Genomic DNA, 16,475 nt, shown 5'->3' with positions numbered 1-16,475 from the left:
CTTAATGTACGCGGTTTACGTCACGGCGGCACGTCACTGAGCGAGTCCTCTGTAACCGAGCCTAGCGCGGTATCGTTGGGAGGGAGGGAAGAAAATCGTTTCCTTTCTGGTTCTCAGTGCGGGTGTGGTAGTTGGAGGCGGCCTAACGGGGCTGGGAAGCGTCGCGTCCCAAAGCGTCAACGGTAGCCCTTGGCATGCTGGGAATTGTGGTTCTGCCGTAGCCGCCATGAAAACAAATCAAAGAGAAGCGAGTCAAGGGCAATTTCCCAGGCGAGGGTCGGCTTCCAGGCAAGAGAGGCCGGGGGTGGTAGGGTGACGCACCTTTAAGGATTGCAGCCAAAGTAATGCTCAGTGGTAGTTGCAAGTCGTCCTATCCAAAAAAGGGGACACTGAAAAGCTGCGAGGAGTTTGTAAATAGCGGAAGCAAGTGAGACCTTCCACAAAAGCGTTGCAATGTATATTCTCGCTTGCTAGGGAGAATTCATTTCATCAGCCTTGCTTGTCCTCCCAACTGGCCGTTCTTCTCCGTTCTGGTTTTTCAACGGAGGGCAGAGCTACTCCAGGTATACAAAGAACCCTGGGCACTATGGTTTCCCCTCAAAGAGCACCCTTAACAAACTACAGTTCCCTGGATTCTTTGAAGGAGGCGTGTGGTGTGGAACTGTTACCCATCCCCTGCCAAAATTGAGTTCTTTGATATAATATCCCCCCCCCCGGAAAATCTTTGGATTTGAGCATATGGATGTCTCACTCGCTTTCCGGTGGCCCCATTTTGGTTCTCTCAGTGGCATTCAAGCCACCTAAGTTCACTTCTAGAATAAATGATCCCTGAAATTGCAAGATGTCATTCAATCATCCAGGGTTCCACACCAAATCAAGTACGATACGGTCCACAGTATGCAAGGGATCTCCTTTGGAATGTGCAGGCAGTGTACCTTGAGAGATCTGGTATAAACAAAACGTGCACTTGTGACATTGTTTTATTAAAGGTGTATGTAGTCAACAACCTTTTAAGATCTGGTGCCAATATCTGAGGCTATCATGCCTAGTTCTAAATGCATTGGGGCTGTTTGTTTGAGGAGTGGGTAAAGAAATCTCTCTCAAACAGCAAGTTCACATTTAAAAACAAAACAAACAAACAAACAAAAAAAGAAATTGTCATGTATGGTTTTGACCTCCATAAAGGAATCCAGTAGATTTTCAACTTAACTTTTTATTATGTGATCATCAAAACTGGTTATAAGTATTTTGTGTGGCTTTGGAGCCCTTTGGTCAGATACAACTCTGGCGACCACTATTTATGCTTTTGTCACTTTAAAGGTTAACTTTTGAAATACACTCTGTGTGGTATTGGCTTTTACTATCTGTGCTCATTTTGTGGAGGCTCGTTTTATGATAATGGGACTATGTCAGCATCTTTGTTTTTGTCTGTAAGGGACTAAATGGCTTCCCATGCCCATCCCTAAGTTTGGCTAACAGTTCTTTCTTAACAGTAGTATCTGTAGAACAACATGAGGACTGTCACCCAATTAAATAAGTCTTAATCATATTTTATTTAGTTGATCCAGAAACCCTGTATTCCAGCTACACTAGGGGAGTGGTATTGAAGAATATGCCACCGCTATACTGGTAGAACAGCTGCCATATCCTATATTAACTCAACATTCTCCTAATATACACATTGTTGCCTGTATATTTTTCCTAATACACACATTTTTGCAAAACAACTTTCCATTATGTAATGTATGTTTGTATATTATTCCACAAATATGTGCATATTTATGCACACTTTACCCTAGAATATGAGTGAATATATATATATATATATATTACCTGACATTTAAAGCACTCTTATGCCACTTCAACAGTCTCTGCTTGCCCCAAAGTATTGTGGGAATGACAGTTTCTAAGGGGGTGGGATAACAATCGCTGGCTGCGACATCATACAACCTCTCCACAAATAAATAAGAGTGAATGCTCAGAAAAACTCTCACAGTAAAGCAACCTACAACAAACTTTGTGCAAGCAAATTGGGATGAATGCTCAATAAGCAGGTCATCTGGAAAGAACATCTGTCTCCAAAAGTGGCCAGCCCGGTTCCTCAGAGAAATATAAAAGCAGATACTGATAGTGATAGAAATCACTTTTTCTCCATCACTTGTTAAGTCAAAATTTACCAAGGAAGTTCATTTTCAACTATCATGGTATGAAGCCATATACATATTTTTCCTCCATTATTTTAGAGGGATGTTCTTGGAGACTGTCTCTTTGGAAGGTTGCCAGATTGCTTTTAATACAAGACCTATTTGTGTGAGATATGGGGGAAAGGAATTGAAGCAAAAGAGGACTGGAGGATGGAATGTATGGGTAGTGACTATAAACAAATAAAAATATCAGTTCAATTCCTAATAGAAAAATAATACTTTCTTCTTAAACGCAAAGAATCAGTGGAATTTTTGCTCCATCTTGAGATGTTAAAACCTGACGTGGCCATGGCATATTGAAAGATGGCAGAATACTACTAGATTGCCATGCTGCTGCTGCTGTTCCTTAAATAGAAATCCACATTCTTGTCCAGGTTGTCCATACCTAGACAGTGAAAGATGACTGTGTTTCTCCTTGGGGAACTCAGCTTGTCTTTTTCTGAACTGTTCTATCTACTCTTTCTTCAAGCTATACATTCCAATAGATTGTTTATGCTAGTATCCCTTTATCTCGGAGATAAGAATAGCTAATAAAAGCTGTTTGCACTATTCATGGCCTTGAGCAGCTGTCAGATTTTGAAAGGTGGTGTTGGCTTTGAGAAATAACTCTAAACAACTAAGGGTTTTTGCTCTGTGTGCTACTACCGTCCTAATAAGAAATGGACAGCTAAGCCCTCAAATATATGCACTGTCTGGGTGGCAAAACTCAGCCTGACACAGTGGTCAGCATTACACAGATCACTGCTTGTTGCACCATCTGGATACTTTACACATTTATAATCCAGAAATGTTGAGTGAAACAATGGACCTACACATACACACACCCAGTGCTTTTTTTCTGGGGGTACGCAGGGGTACGCATACCCTTAAACATTTCGTGAATCTTTGTACTTTTGTCCATGTACTGTATTTATTTTCCCCAATTTGAACTATAAAATGGTGACTTTCTTGAGTCAAAATGAGAGTACCCCTAAACATTTTTTAGGAAAAAAAGCACTGCACACACCACATACACAACTTCCTCTTATTCAGACATATGTGTTTGTACTCAATGATCTGAACTTTCACTAACTTTATACTTATTTTTGATATGGCATGAATAAGTCATCCATTATTGGATTACTGCAATGTGTTATACGTGGCCACTGCCCTTGAAGATGATCCAGGAACTTCAGTTAGGACATAATTTGGCAGCGAGGTTGCTGAAGGGGATTAAACTATCAGAACATGGTTTGCCAGTCCTCATTTGCTTATATTGGTCGCCACTACATTTCTAAGCCCAGGTCAAGGTGCTAGTTTTAACTAATAAAGCCATACGTATATGGTTTGGGACCCCAGTATCTGAAGGTATGCCACTTAACCGTATGAGACTATCCAGATCTTAATATCATCTACATTACAAGATGCACTTTTCAGGATGCCACTTCCTGCTGAAATTTGAATGGTGACAAAGAGAGAGAGATCTTCCTTATTTGGAACGTTTTTCCTTAGGAAACTCACATCATTGCATCTTTTCAACACCAGGCAAATGCTATTTCTGTTAATATATTTTAAGAAGCAAGGTATTGAACTAGTTTCCTCCATCCTCAAGATGAAAACATGATAGTGGTTTTCAAATTTTCTATTATATAGATATAGATATATATGTGTATATTTTATTTTATTGGACTTAAGGAATTGTTACCTTCTCATCTTTTAAAACCTTTCCTGCTGTCATGGGCAAGGCACGTGAAGTCCTAGGAATTGAGGTACACTGGTCTTCGAGGCCACACCACTCCTAAATTAACTTAAGCCCCATTGATTTTAGTGGCATATGCATGTGTGTGTAACTGGGGGCTATATTACAACCTGGGCAGAACAACCCTACCCTTCAAAGGAGAGAAAACTGGAGCCAGACAATCTACCAACTTCACAACCCTGATTGCTTGCATGGCAGAAAGTGGGGGCACATGAACATCCCGCCTCCCTCCGGTTGCCAACTTCCTAAAAAAAGTTCAATAACTTTGGCTATGCCCATGTCGCCTGGGATGCATTTGCAAGGGCCATGGGGTTGTGCCCTGAGCCACAACCTGCTGGGAAAATATTGGGAGCTTGGTCTTCTGAACACCTTGTATTATTCGTATTACTATTTCTGCTCTTACAATTTACTGTATTTATTAGCCACCTTTTCTGGGCAGCATGTAACAAAACCAAAACAAAACCATAAAATACAAAAATGCAATTCTAAAAGCTGAATTAAAATAATCCATATAAGACAGAAAGCTGAAAACCATGCTAAACAGCAAAATCCACTATCTTCCAGAAAGGTAAGAGGGGGTAAAATAATGAAAATTTAAAAGTCAGTGAAAATAAAAAGGTATCTGACACCAAAAAAGACATGAAAGATGGTTCCAAGTGAACATTCCATAAACTAGGAATTGCTGCAGAGAAGGCCTTTTCTCTTGTGACCACCCACCATATTTCAGCTTGCAAGGGCATTCAGAGAGGGGTATCTGAATATGAGCTCAGGGCATGGGTAGGAACACATGGAAGAGGCATGTCAACTGCTTCATTTAAGACAATGATTGTTAGATAACCATTCTGTATAATGAATCTGTTTAGAATAAACCTATGCTTTGAAATATACTTGAAGGAGTTTCTTTCAACAATTAGTACCAAAGTCAGATTAAGCACAGCCATTCACATTATAATATTGCTCTTGATGATGATGATGATGATTACCCTGCTTTTTTCCTGATCGGACACTGACACAACGGAGGCAGAGAAAAGACTTTTTGACTGCCTGCACTGCCACAGAATAGACTAGCCTGTGTTCATCACACTCATTCTGAGTTGTTTGAGGTTTTTTTGCCAAACTGTGACCAAACATAGATAAATGTTGAGATCTGAGGGATGTGGTTTGTGTGTGTGTTTTGGAGTTGGTATTAAAGGAGTTTACTCACAGTAATACTATGCGTAACCTTATAGGCAGGGGGAATTTGTAGAAGACAGCCAATTTAATAGGGTAATATTTTTCCAGGTTTTCCTGGCATCAATTTATTCTGGAATACTGTATTGAGGAGGTACCATACTGAGCCCATGTAGAATAATATTGTCGGTCCTCATTCTCATTTTGCCCCTCATCTCCTCCTTTCCCTTGGAACTCTGCATTCATTCTTTATGTGGCCGTGCTTAGAATTCTCACATGGATTGGCCAACATAAGGAAGCTCAGCTGATTCCTTCAGCTTTCTCTTTCCCCTTTGGAGGTATAGGTGATATCATGTGGAAGAAGGAGCTGACCTCTGTCTTCCTAAACTTATCACAAGGTCGTGCTTGGCTTGAGCTCAATAGGATGGCACTGCACCCAGCCTTTTGGCAGATCAATGCTCAGCAAGTGTACACTGTTGGCATCTGTCTCGAGAGGTAATGGAAGAATGCACTATTAGGGGTAAAGTCAAACCTGCTGTGGCTATAGAGACCAATATGGGAGAGACATGTTTTATTGCAGTTGGGGCAGATGAAGGCATCTGATTTCGCTGTTACAGATGCACCATGGCATTTCCTCTCTTTGCACTCCTCCCAGCAGTCATTTCTCCTCTGGTCACTGCTGTGGATACCCAAGCTGACTGTCTCCAGCTTGCCTGCAACCTATGCATGAACTTGATGTGGTCCAGCTGTTCTACAATGGGGGGAGTTGGGAGTTAGCTTGCCCCTCTTCAGTATTTTTCGGTTATGGCATCATTGCTATAGATTTTTCTCCACCCTTCAACTGCATCCTTGAACGTTTGCACACAGAGACCAAATATGATATTGTGAGATTTTCAATTACATTTTGAGAGCTGGAAATCCTTGAAACAAGGAAAAATTGCTACATCTTTATATAAGCAGTAAGTCATAACTCAATGGCAGAGCACGTGCATTGCATGCAGAAGACCCCAAATTCAATCCCTGGCGCCTCTATGTAGGCTGGAAACCCTGTCTGCAGGGTTTCTGTCTGCAACCCTAAAGAGTCAGTGTAAATAATACCGAGCTAGTTAGACCAATAAGGCAGCTTTTTAATGATTTTCTGCTCCACCAGATTAGGGTAATATTCTCCATTGGGTAAGGATGTTTTTTTTCCACCTTGTGGACAGATATTTTTTTATTACATGTGAGGGATATTGATTGCAGGACACAGGTCTCAGCCTATAGAGATAATTTGTCAGCAACTGCCCTTTGTGCTATAGCTCCTCTGGCTCTTAAATAGGTGATGAAAAGTATTTGTGGAGCATCTGACAGACTAATCACAATATTAGGTGGAGCAACTTTAATAATTACTGTATGAAACACGTTTCACACGCAGCTTCCGGAGTGTTAAGACGGCACCCAAGAAGAGCCTGCTGGATCAGGCCAATGGCCTATTTAGCCCAGCATCTGTTCTCAATTGACTGACCAGATGGCTGTGGGAAACCTGCAAGCAGGATTCGAGCACGAGAGCACTCTCCCCTCCTGGAGCTTCCAGCAAGTGGTATTCAGAAGTATTGCTGTCTCCAGGTGTGAAGGCAGAGCATAGCCATCGTGGCTAGTAGCCATGGATAGCTCTCTCCTCCGTGAATTTGTCTAATCCTCTTTTAAAGCCATCTAAGTTGGTGGCCATCACTGCCTCCTGTGGGAGCAAGTTCCATCGTTTAACTACGTGTTGCATGGTGAAGTGCGTCCTTTTAACTGTCCAGAATCTTCAAACATTCAGCGTCCCTGGATATTCACAAGTTCTAATGTTATGGGGCTAAGGAAGAACTTTTCTTTATCCACTTTCTCCATGCCGTGATGAATATGCATTTACATCCTCTGATTATTTAACGCAAATGCTATCTTGGCAGTAATATTCAGCTTAGCCACAAGGTGGGAGAACTGTTTAACTTATAAATCTGCCTTTGCTTAAACTTTGTATGAAATCTACACATATGCCTGACATTATTCAATGGCTATTCTAATTGCAAAGCTACATGATGACGCCATGTATGCAGGAGCCTCAGATCTCTCACCATAGAGGAGATGGCCCTTGCACTCAGTAACCTCTGTTGGGTTGTATAGAGATCTCCACTCCCAGGAGAGGAGCCTGAGAGAGGATTCAGATGCAACACAAGTGGAAGGGTAGCAAGAAACACCAGTGTCTTGAACAATATGCAAAAGAGCACACAGCCTTCCTTCAACATTAATACTTTTTAGAATTTTGCAATGCAGTTCTCTACCCCTATATGTAGAAAATTCATATATTAACAAAGATAGCAGAAAAAATGCATATATTAACAAAGATAGCAGGAAAAAATGCATAACCTTATGGAACATTGCTTTGCAAAAACTTGTATTTTAAGTAAAATCACATACAAACACATAGATAGGAGAAAATTGCACTAAGATGTTGATTAATTTTAAGGGGGGGGGAGAGAGATTAACTAATGTGAAAATGTGTAGAATTGAATTTAAGACTGGAAAAATGAGATGGAGACAAACTGAAATGGTCAAGTTTGCCCATCCATACACCCCATGTAAACAGTGTTAAGATTATACTGTCAAGACACTAGCAGCAGAAACTCACCAAGCAAATTCCCTGTTTGGTTTTAGAGCTAAAGCTGAAATCAGACCCCGTGACATAAGATGTGCAGTGAATGAACTGTGATTCGTGGTTATCGTGCTGTACTTGTCTGCTCCTGCCTTTGCAAAATAGCTCCCTGGGACATTTGTAAAAGGCTTTATAAATAAAAGCTATATTGTATTGTACCCCCAATCTCCCTCTGGTACTTAAAAGACATTTTATCTATTAGGAAATCTTATAACCATAATGTGCCAAACAGATAGACTGTACGTGATAAAAGACCTGCAATAACCAAGCTAGGTGCCACCCTGGGCTTTCTTAACCTTGTTGTCCATGCACAAACCCGCTCCAGGAGAGCCAGCAGTTGTGTTCATAGCAAAGGTTCCTACATGTTGGTTGAGGCAATTGATACTCAGCAGCTGGCTTTGGGGTTTTGTTTTGTTTTTTAACCAAGTTTAGTACTACTTCTAACTCTGTGTGGATCCTCATAAAGTGCTTTCAAACAGAGGCTTAATATGCAGGCAGATCGCTGAGATACCATTGTTGAGATACCTGTAACACAACTTGGCTTAATTCCTCCATTCCCAAACTGCTGCCATTTTAGCTAAAGTAGACAGTGTTTGTAGTAGACAAGGATGCTTGATGTCATAAGACCTATATGCTTATGAAGGTTGTGTGCCACCTCCAGTCTCTGCTGAGTGGTAGCAAGATTCCAGGCGGTTACAGGGTTGTGTTTCCATTGGGAATCCAGGCATGTCAAAGAGTGTGGCGCTTTAAAATACATGGTTTATTTTACACCTAGATACTGCACAGCTGGGTGGAGGAAGAGAGTTCACACCATTACTTCTCAAGAGGGGCTTGTTCCCCACAGCAGTGCAGCTTTGCAGTCCAAGGCATCCTGCACACCATTCTCGTTCTTCTGTCCCAGCCTACCAAGATGGTTCTGGTAAACAGGTATGGTGGGTTTATTGTAATGGCCTTATGCTGTGTGGGAATGTTTGGAGAGGCAAAGAGGAATGCAGAGGACCTTCCTCTCCACAAATGGAGTCTATCAGACCTTATTCCTCTGATTAACTGTTGTGTTGACATTGGCGGAGTAATTCTTGTGCAGAATGTGTGAAACCATAATCACCTCCTGATGCATGTGAAGATGCTGTCTGAAAAATGTGTGTGACAATGGGAGCAAACCCTAGGCTATGGCTTCCAGATTATTATTAATAGTAAAGGACGAACCCTGTTCTTAAAAGGTAAACTGGTTCTTATGCCAGTCTGTAGAAAATACATTTTCTGAGAACCAGTGCAACATTGAAAATACTAAATGGGGTGGAAGAGTTTCTTTGGACTATATTGCAGACAGGAAGGGTATTTGTCGTGTGTTGTGAATTTTTACTTGCTTAGGAGTTGAACTTGCAGTTTATGATGAGAGGATATCTCATTAATCGGGAATAGGCATGGGAGAATCAGAATATTGTTTATTTGTTTAGATCATGGATCATTCATGACACACCCTGTGTGTTTCTCCCATGGATAAATAAGAAAGGAGGGGGGAGACAGAAAGGAAGGAAATGATTTTGCATGGTTAAGCAGCCACTCCCCTTCGGTTCTGCTAAAAGTGGCAGCCTCCTGCAGCTGTTTTCGTTTTTTAAAAAATTGGGAGACTGTTACACCCATCCCAAGTGTAATATCTAGTTTGGCCTGAGTCATGCAAAATTGCTACCCTCTCAGAGCACAGATCTCATACTCTATACAAAGCCAGCATAATTGTTACCAACTTAGCTATCATAAACAGACATTTGATTTGCCGATCTATATTGCCGTCTCAATAGCAAAAAGGAAGATTAAAAAATGCTACTTCCTGCTTTCCTGACATGAGGCTCTTTAGGTCCAATGCTGTGGATGTGACAGAATTTGGGGGGGGGGGAGAGACACTCTACAGGTTCTCTAATATATGACAGCAGGTAGAGACACTTCCTGTTCATTTAGCATTTTATCACAACTCCTCAAAACAATCTTTTCCATGGAATCCTGATTTCCAGCTGAATTTAACCATTGTCTCAATTACATGGAGAATCTGAAATCCCCTTAAACTTACAAGTGTGAACTGATTCCCAATCAGCATCATATATATCATTTCAAGTTTCCACCTTTAATTTCCTTAACCTAGCCCATCAATTAAATCCAAAAGATAATGATACTTTATTTTTGTGAATATTTCACTTCTATTCTCAGACAACCTAGTCCATCCTATGCAGTGGAGGCTGCCCCACCAGCACCAATCTATCACTAGGGATGGAGGAGAAACATGATTCAGTTTGCACTTGAAGGTGAGCTTACCTAATTTGCACTTTCCAAAACAATACATGGACCAAAGCAAAGCCCTTTTATGAAATTTGCACTTCTCTGAAATTTGTAATGCAGTTTTCCAGCCAAGTAACGTATACAAAAATGAATGTGCTAGGGCGAAGTGTGCATAAACACACACATATTAGTGAAAATAATATATAAAATTCATTACGTATGGGGAAATTGCTTTGCAAAACTGCATACAAAATGTGTGTGGTCAGAGAAATTAAATAGTAAGGAATTTTCATGAGGATTTTTTAAAATTGCAAACTGGTGAGGAAATGTGGAGCACTGAACTTCAGATTGGAAAAAATGAGAAACTGAAAGAAATTGAAACTACCAAATTCACCTGCTTCACGTCTGTTCTCAGACAGCCCCTACCAGTCTAATTTCTTCCAGCCAGTACAGTGGGGTAGCACGTGCTGTCAGCTTCCCCCTCCTTAGTCTCTGTTTCCCCCTTCTTAAACCCAGTAGGGATGAGAATGAGGAGAACAAAGCTAGAATTACTTGGCCCTACCACTGGTCACTGACTGTTGAGCTCCTTGCCTTCCACCCCACCAGTCCCCAGGACCACCAGCCACCACTGATTCTCTTCCTTGTAAAGTTCCACTGCAAAGCTGGTGGATCTAGCAAAGTGCTGTTTTCTTCCCTTCCCTTTGCTCCAACAAATCCTCACTAAGTTTCTCAACCTTTATGGAGGGGCAGGGGGGCAGAGGTAGACACATTTATCTTCACCATTAGAGATACATATCTTTGTTGGCACGATCAGGTGGGGAATTTCTCAGGTAAGGAAGGAACTAAATTAATTCAAGGCCATTTTAGACATGGCACGGGAGATCTGTAATCAGCTCTTGACTTCAACCCACCACACTCCCCCTTGCTCTTAGCTGCAGAGAGAGCAAAGGTGGGTTCAGTATGAGTATATGTTGTTTTCCCGTTTCATGGCTAATAGCCGCTGGGAATAGGGGAAATTAGAAGGGAGGAAAATAGCACCAGAGGGAAGGGTTGGTATCCCCTCTCCTTAGCACTGTGGCCGCAGTCCAACTCTTCCGTCACTTGCATATGCCTTTATAACAACAACAACAACAACTGGAAGAAGACTTCAAGAAATCCAATCTCAGACCTAGTTGGGACCTCAGTCATTGTGGGCTGGGCTTATGTCCAGACATATGTGGAGGAGCTTGTATACCTTAAGGATGGCAATTTTTAAAATTGGATATAATGCGGTCACAGCAGTTAATGGCAAAACACTATTTAATTTCATCTGGAATTGGTTCCAGACTCCAGCGGGGGATGTATTTACCATTCAGGTTCTAGAATTACATCATTCTTATAACTAAATAGAGATAATACTAAAGAGCTGGTCCCATAAAGCATGACTTAACAATTTATTTTGGCTGAATGGCTATGAGGATTTATTGTCCTGATTGCAAAAGAGGCCAGCTGATAAATCCATCCTAAGTAGATAAGCTATACAAATTCACTTGAAAGAAATGCTTTAAATCCCTCATCTACTTCAGGTTACAGAATTGACCAGCCAGAAAATGCAGGAGTCAAGTCTGCTGAGCTCTTAAGAGAAAGCCCATGCCCTTGGCAGCAGCCATTTCCAAATCACTCAGGGCACAGTTTTCTTTGCTGTAGCTCTTAGGAATTGTTGTATTGCGCAAGAAGTTAAAAGGATGGAGCAGTTAATGGAGCAAATTGCAGTTCTTGGTGAGGGTCAAAAGAGAAGCACGGTGAGAAATGTGTGGCCCTTTCTCCCAATTTATCCATTTATTATTAACTTTAAAGCAGCCTGAAACGACTCTGATTTGGAGGAGGAGGAGCCCCTGGGAGAGGGTTTTAAAATCAGCTAGGTGGTGGGGTCAGGAGAGCTGGTGGATTATTCCATCTGACAAGCTAACCTTAAATAAACTTTGCTCTGTCTGCCTAGTATCCAACTGCATTTGGCAAAATTCCAAAGCAGAAAAAGATAAGAATGACCTAATGAAATAGGACTTGGATCCTCAGGGAAAGTTTTCGCATTGCCTCTAGATAGGATGCTGCAACCTGCCCAGTGGGAAAACAGCATAGAATTAGGCTGCATTTTTGTTTACAGTGGTTAAAAACTGATGTAACACTTCTTTGAAGGTTACCTCATATTAGTTTGTTCCCCTCTGGAATTCACTTACTTGTGAATTCAATTACCTTTCCCTGTTATTGGACAAATAAACGAAGAAGAGACCTTATGCCTAAGAAACATCCACAGCATGCATTTAAAGCACATTCAACTCACATTTAAAGCACTTGGTTTCACTCAAAGAATCCCGAGAACTCTAGTTTTCTCCTCAGAGAGCTACAGTTGCCAGCAACCTTAACAAACTACAGTTCCCAGGAAACCAAGGAAGCAGCAAATTGCCAGCTGCGGTCTCTGCAAAGTATCCCTTATCTTTAAGAGTAGTAAAAGATAACATTTTGCCAGCTTCTTACCAACATTGACTGGATTTCACATGACCTGTCATGGAAGGCTATGAGGACACATTGGTCAAAAAGCTAGACAAGAACTTAATATCCCCTCAGACAAGAAATTGTATACTCCACCCAGAAATAACCCAGGCCAGTGCCACCTAGTGCCTAACTATAATCACACTATCCGCATGAACTAATCAAGCGGTTCTGCCCCACCTGCAGCTTCTAGTTTCCTTCCCCTTCTTGCTCTTAAGTCCCACATATGGTTCCAATCTTTTTTTTAAAAAAATCAAGACAGGAAACAAAGCAAGGTGAACCGTTTCCTAATTAAGATCCAGTCTCCTTTGCCGGCTAATCCTCTCTCTGTGCTTATTTTATTTCTGGATAGCTGCAGGAAAGCAGACGAAAACTTCCACCTTTATTTTTTATTAAAAGTTCCTGATTATACTGTGTGTCTGTCTGTGGAAAGCTAGTCCCTGGAGCATTTCCATTTTGCGGTTCATGCCATGTTGCGGCTGAGATTTAACAGCCTAAGCCTATACTTAAGCAAGGGGCAAGCAGAGGGCAGAACTCCCCTGCAGTGCTACTCTATTAGCTTCAGTGAATGAGGTCCCTGTGTATGAGTCTTGAGACCTCACACTGCCTAATAAGTGTTCTCCGCATAATGTCTGGGCCAGAGCTGCGGCTGGATTTTGAGGACTACAAACACATATTCCTCATGGGAGTCTCAGGAGACTTTCACAAGCTGCTTTCCTAATCAGAGTTGATGTGGTATGTAGTCTAAATTCAGCTCAGGTATCACTTTAACCAGCCATGTCTGCTGTGCTTTTACAAACCGCCTTCTGTTTCTTCCCTGTTGCACACAATTTCTTCCTCCCACCTATATATTCTCACAGAATCATAGAGCTAGGTCATCTGTTCTGTTGCTGCCACCACTCCACTTGATGCAGGAAACCCAGAGCTACAGCATTTCCAATAAATGGCTGTCCAGCCTCTGCTTGAAGACCTCTAGTGAGGGAAAGCCCCCATCACCCCTTTAGGTAATTGGTTTCCATGTTGGACTGCTCGTACTGTTCAGCAACTTCTCCTAATGTTCAACCCAAATCTCACCTCCTGTAACTTAGGTCCGTCAGATCTAGTCCTGCATTCTGGGGCAGAAGGAAACAAGTCTTTGCCCCTTCTACAGTGACAGCTTTTCAAGTATTGTAACAGTGCTATCGTGCCCCCTCTCTCAGGTACACACTGTACACACTAACCTATTTGTAGCACACAAAAACATTGTTTTTCTTAAACTAGAATCATTCATGCTTTTCCTTACCATGCTGCTTACAATCTACAGTGGATGCTCAGGTTGCGAACGTGATCCGTGTGGGAGGTACATTCGCAACCCACAGGGTTCGCAACACGCAGCGTCGCATCTGCGCATGGATGGGTTGCAATTCGGTGCTTCTGCACATGCGCAAAGCACGATTTAGCGCTTCTGCGCATGCACGTGCGCTGAAACCCGGAAGTAACCTGTTCCGGTACTTCCGGGTTTGTCGCGGTGCATAACCTGAAAACGCGTAACCCGAAGCATCTGTAACCCAAGGTATGACTGTAGTTTGAGTCCAGGTTCTGCCGTCCACAAAGCTGAGTTAGGTTACTTTGTATGTATTTTGAAAACCATGCAATCTATATATTCTCCAGGCTAAACATATCCAGTTCTTTCTGCCTTTCTTCATAGAACTTGTTTTCCAGACCACTGACCATCTTCGTTGTCCTTCTCTGAACCCATTCTTATTTGTCTATGACTTTTTTTTGAAGTGCAGTGGTGAGATCTAGACACAATACTCTCAAATGAATTCATTTCCTAAATTCTGGGGTGTGTTTTTTTAACAATATAAATAACTAGTATGCTCACAGTTTTGTTCTGTAAGGTCACAACTCAAAATTGACATCTGAATGTGGATATGGCAAGGGTAATAATATACCTTCTTAACCCTGAGCCAACCTGATACAGGCCACAGTATAAGACACTGGGGAGGAAGAAACTCAGTTTCAATGGACAGGATAGTCTTTAGTGATTTTGCACCTCCAATCAGCCCAAGTTGGACCTTGTGTGGTGCAGTTGCACTGGTAATAATAGTCCATGCCACAGATCACATTGGGTTTTTATTGCTTTGAACAGCAGTTTAAAGGATCAGGTTATTTTCTGCCCAACCAAATAAAAGAATTTTTTACAAACAGACAAACCTTGAGCTAAGGATGATACATACTTTGGCAGACACTTGCAAAAACAAAACTCAGACTCGTATTTCTCTTCTGAAAAAGGCTTTGAATGTTCATTGTATAAACATTATGTGCTGCGATAAACAGCACAATCCTAGGCACATCTACTCAGAGATGAGCTCTATTGATTTCAATGGGTTTTACTCCCAGGTAAGATTGCAGCCGAATACGATTTTATATATATATATATATATAATACAGCAGAACTTCACTTCTCTGGGGCTTATGTTTTGTAGAATTCATGCTCTCCTGAAGTAAGAGGATATTATTAAATCATTCCATCAAGTGCACATAAGGCATTGAAGCCAAAGGAAAATAAGGGAGGAGCATCAAAGGACGTGCTGTGTGTGTTTCACAGGCAGTTTTATAAACATCCTTTCCTTTCAATCTCCAGATCTGGAGTAAAATGCTAGCACATCAGCTAGCACATCAGCTGCAGCTGAGCATGACTGGTAAGTGAATTGCATGTCTTTGAAGAAATGCTCAGATCTCTCCGATCCATTTTAAAATCTGAAGTTCTAGAGAGATGTGAGGAAATATTTTTTGATTTCTAGCCTGTTGGGTTACTTACAGTATGTATGTTTGGAGAAACAATGGCCCTCAAGAGATGTTGCTGGACTCCAGCTCCTGTCAGCCCCAGCTGGCATGAGCAGAGATGATGGGTGTTGCTCAACAACATCTAGACAGCCACAGGTTCCCTATCCCTGGCTTACAGCATTATTTTGGCCTGGTGTGTGACATTCATTGTACACTGCAGTGCTGGAATTGTGAGCATTCATCCTGATTTGTTGGAGGGAATGGTAGATTATATTGTGTCAAGCCAAGGGCTATCCCACACTTTCCACTCCATTTTCCTGTTACTGTACACATAAAGTACGGTGTTTTGGGGAAACGGGTTTTTTACGCAATGCCCCCCCCCAAAAAAACCAACTATAACTGTGTGACCAACCAAAGTTTGTTGATACATGATTGTCACTATTTTTAAGTGGGATTCAATTTGGAAGCTCCCTATGGCTAAAAGAAACAGGGAGGGAGGACCAAGTCACAATGTTTTGCTTCCCCCAATTCCTGGTCCTTAGTCCCCCTGTTCTGTGACTACAACACACACTTTCTGGCACCAGAACATGCCATTTCCCTAACAGCAAAGAGGTGCAATTGCATTACATTGATTACATTAGCTTGCAGTGAATGGATTTTCTTGTTGCAGGCGGAAACAGGTTTTATTTAGTTCAGTTCTGCAAGTAACAGGAAGTTAATCCAAGGCCACCATCAAGCAGGGATGGGGAATCTGAGATCCTCCAGAGGTTGTTGGACTTCAACTCCCACCGTTCCCAGCCTTACAATGATGTAAGCAGGGATGATGGGATTCATAGTCCAGCAACATCTGGGGAGCCATGGGGTAGCACTTAGTAGATTTCCCATTGAAGTTAAGGCACCTAATTTAGGCTTAAATCCTAAATAACTTATTATTTGTTAAATTTATAATATATATACCGCCCTTCATCTGAAGATCTCAGGGCAGTTTACAATATAAAATTACAGCAAAAACCCATTGACATGCATAGGTTACACTGTTAGCCATTTTCATGAATTTCAGTGGGTCTACTCTTAGTAAAACATGGGCATTTTTATTCCTCAATAGCAGTCCCTCCAGAGC

General features: G+C 41.6%; 2 long non-coding RNA genes across 3 annotated transcripts in view; both read left to right on the top strand.

Annotated features, from left to right (window-relative positions):
• LOC310757703 overlaps nt 1-14,785 on the top strand; it is a 421,645-nt gene extending 406,860 nt beyond the window's left edge. Inside the window, exon 2 of the long non-coding RNA XR_014545431.1 lies at nt 14,252-14,785. This is a non-coding gene — a long non-coding RNA (uncharacterized lncRNA). The remainder of the gene's footprint in view (nt 1-14,251) is intronic.
• Nucleotides 47-11,638, top strand: LOC310757672. 2 transcript variants are annotated; one of them, XR_014545392.1, is made up of 4 exons: nt 47-563; nt 8,562-8,713; nt 9,989-10,083; nt 11,623-11,638. It is a non-coding gene; the product is annotated as an uncharacterized lncRNA (long non-coding RNA). The 2 variants fall into 2 exon arrangements; XR_014545393.1 differs by lacking the exon at nt 11,623-11,638 and adding an exon at nt 10,577-11,541.
• Nucleotides 14,786-16,475: the final 1,690 nt, after the last annotated feature.

Source organism: Podarcis filfolensis (assembly GCF_964270895.1).
Source record: "Podarcis filfolensis genome assembly, chromosome: 2".
Classification (NCBI taxonomy): domain Eukaryota; kingdom Metazoa; phylum Chordata; class Lepidosauria; order Squamata; family Lacertidae; genus Podarcis; species Podarcis filfolensis.
Note: the sequence above shows the minus strand (reverse complement) of the source record. Positions and strands in the feature narration are given on the sequence as shown.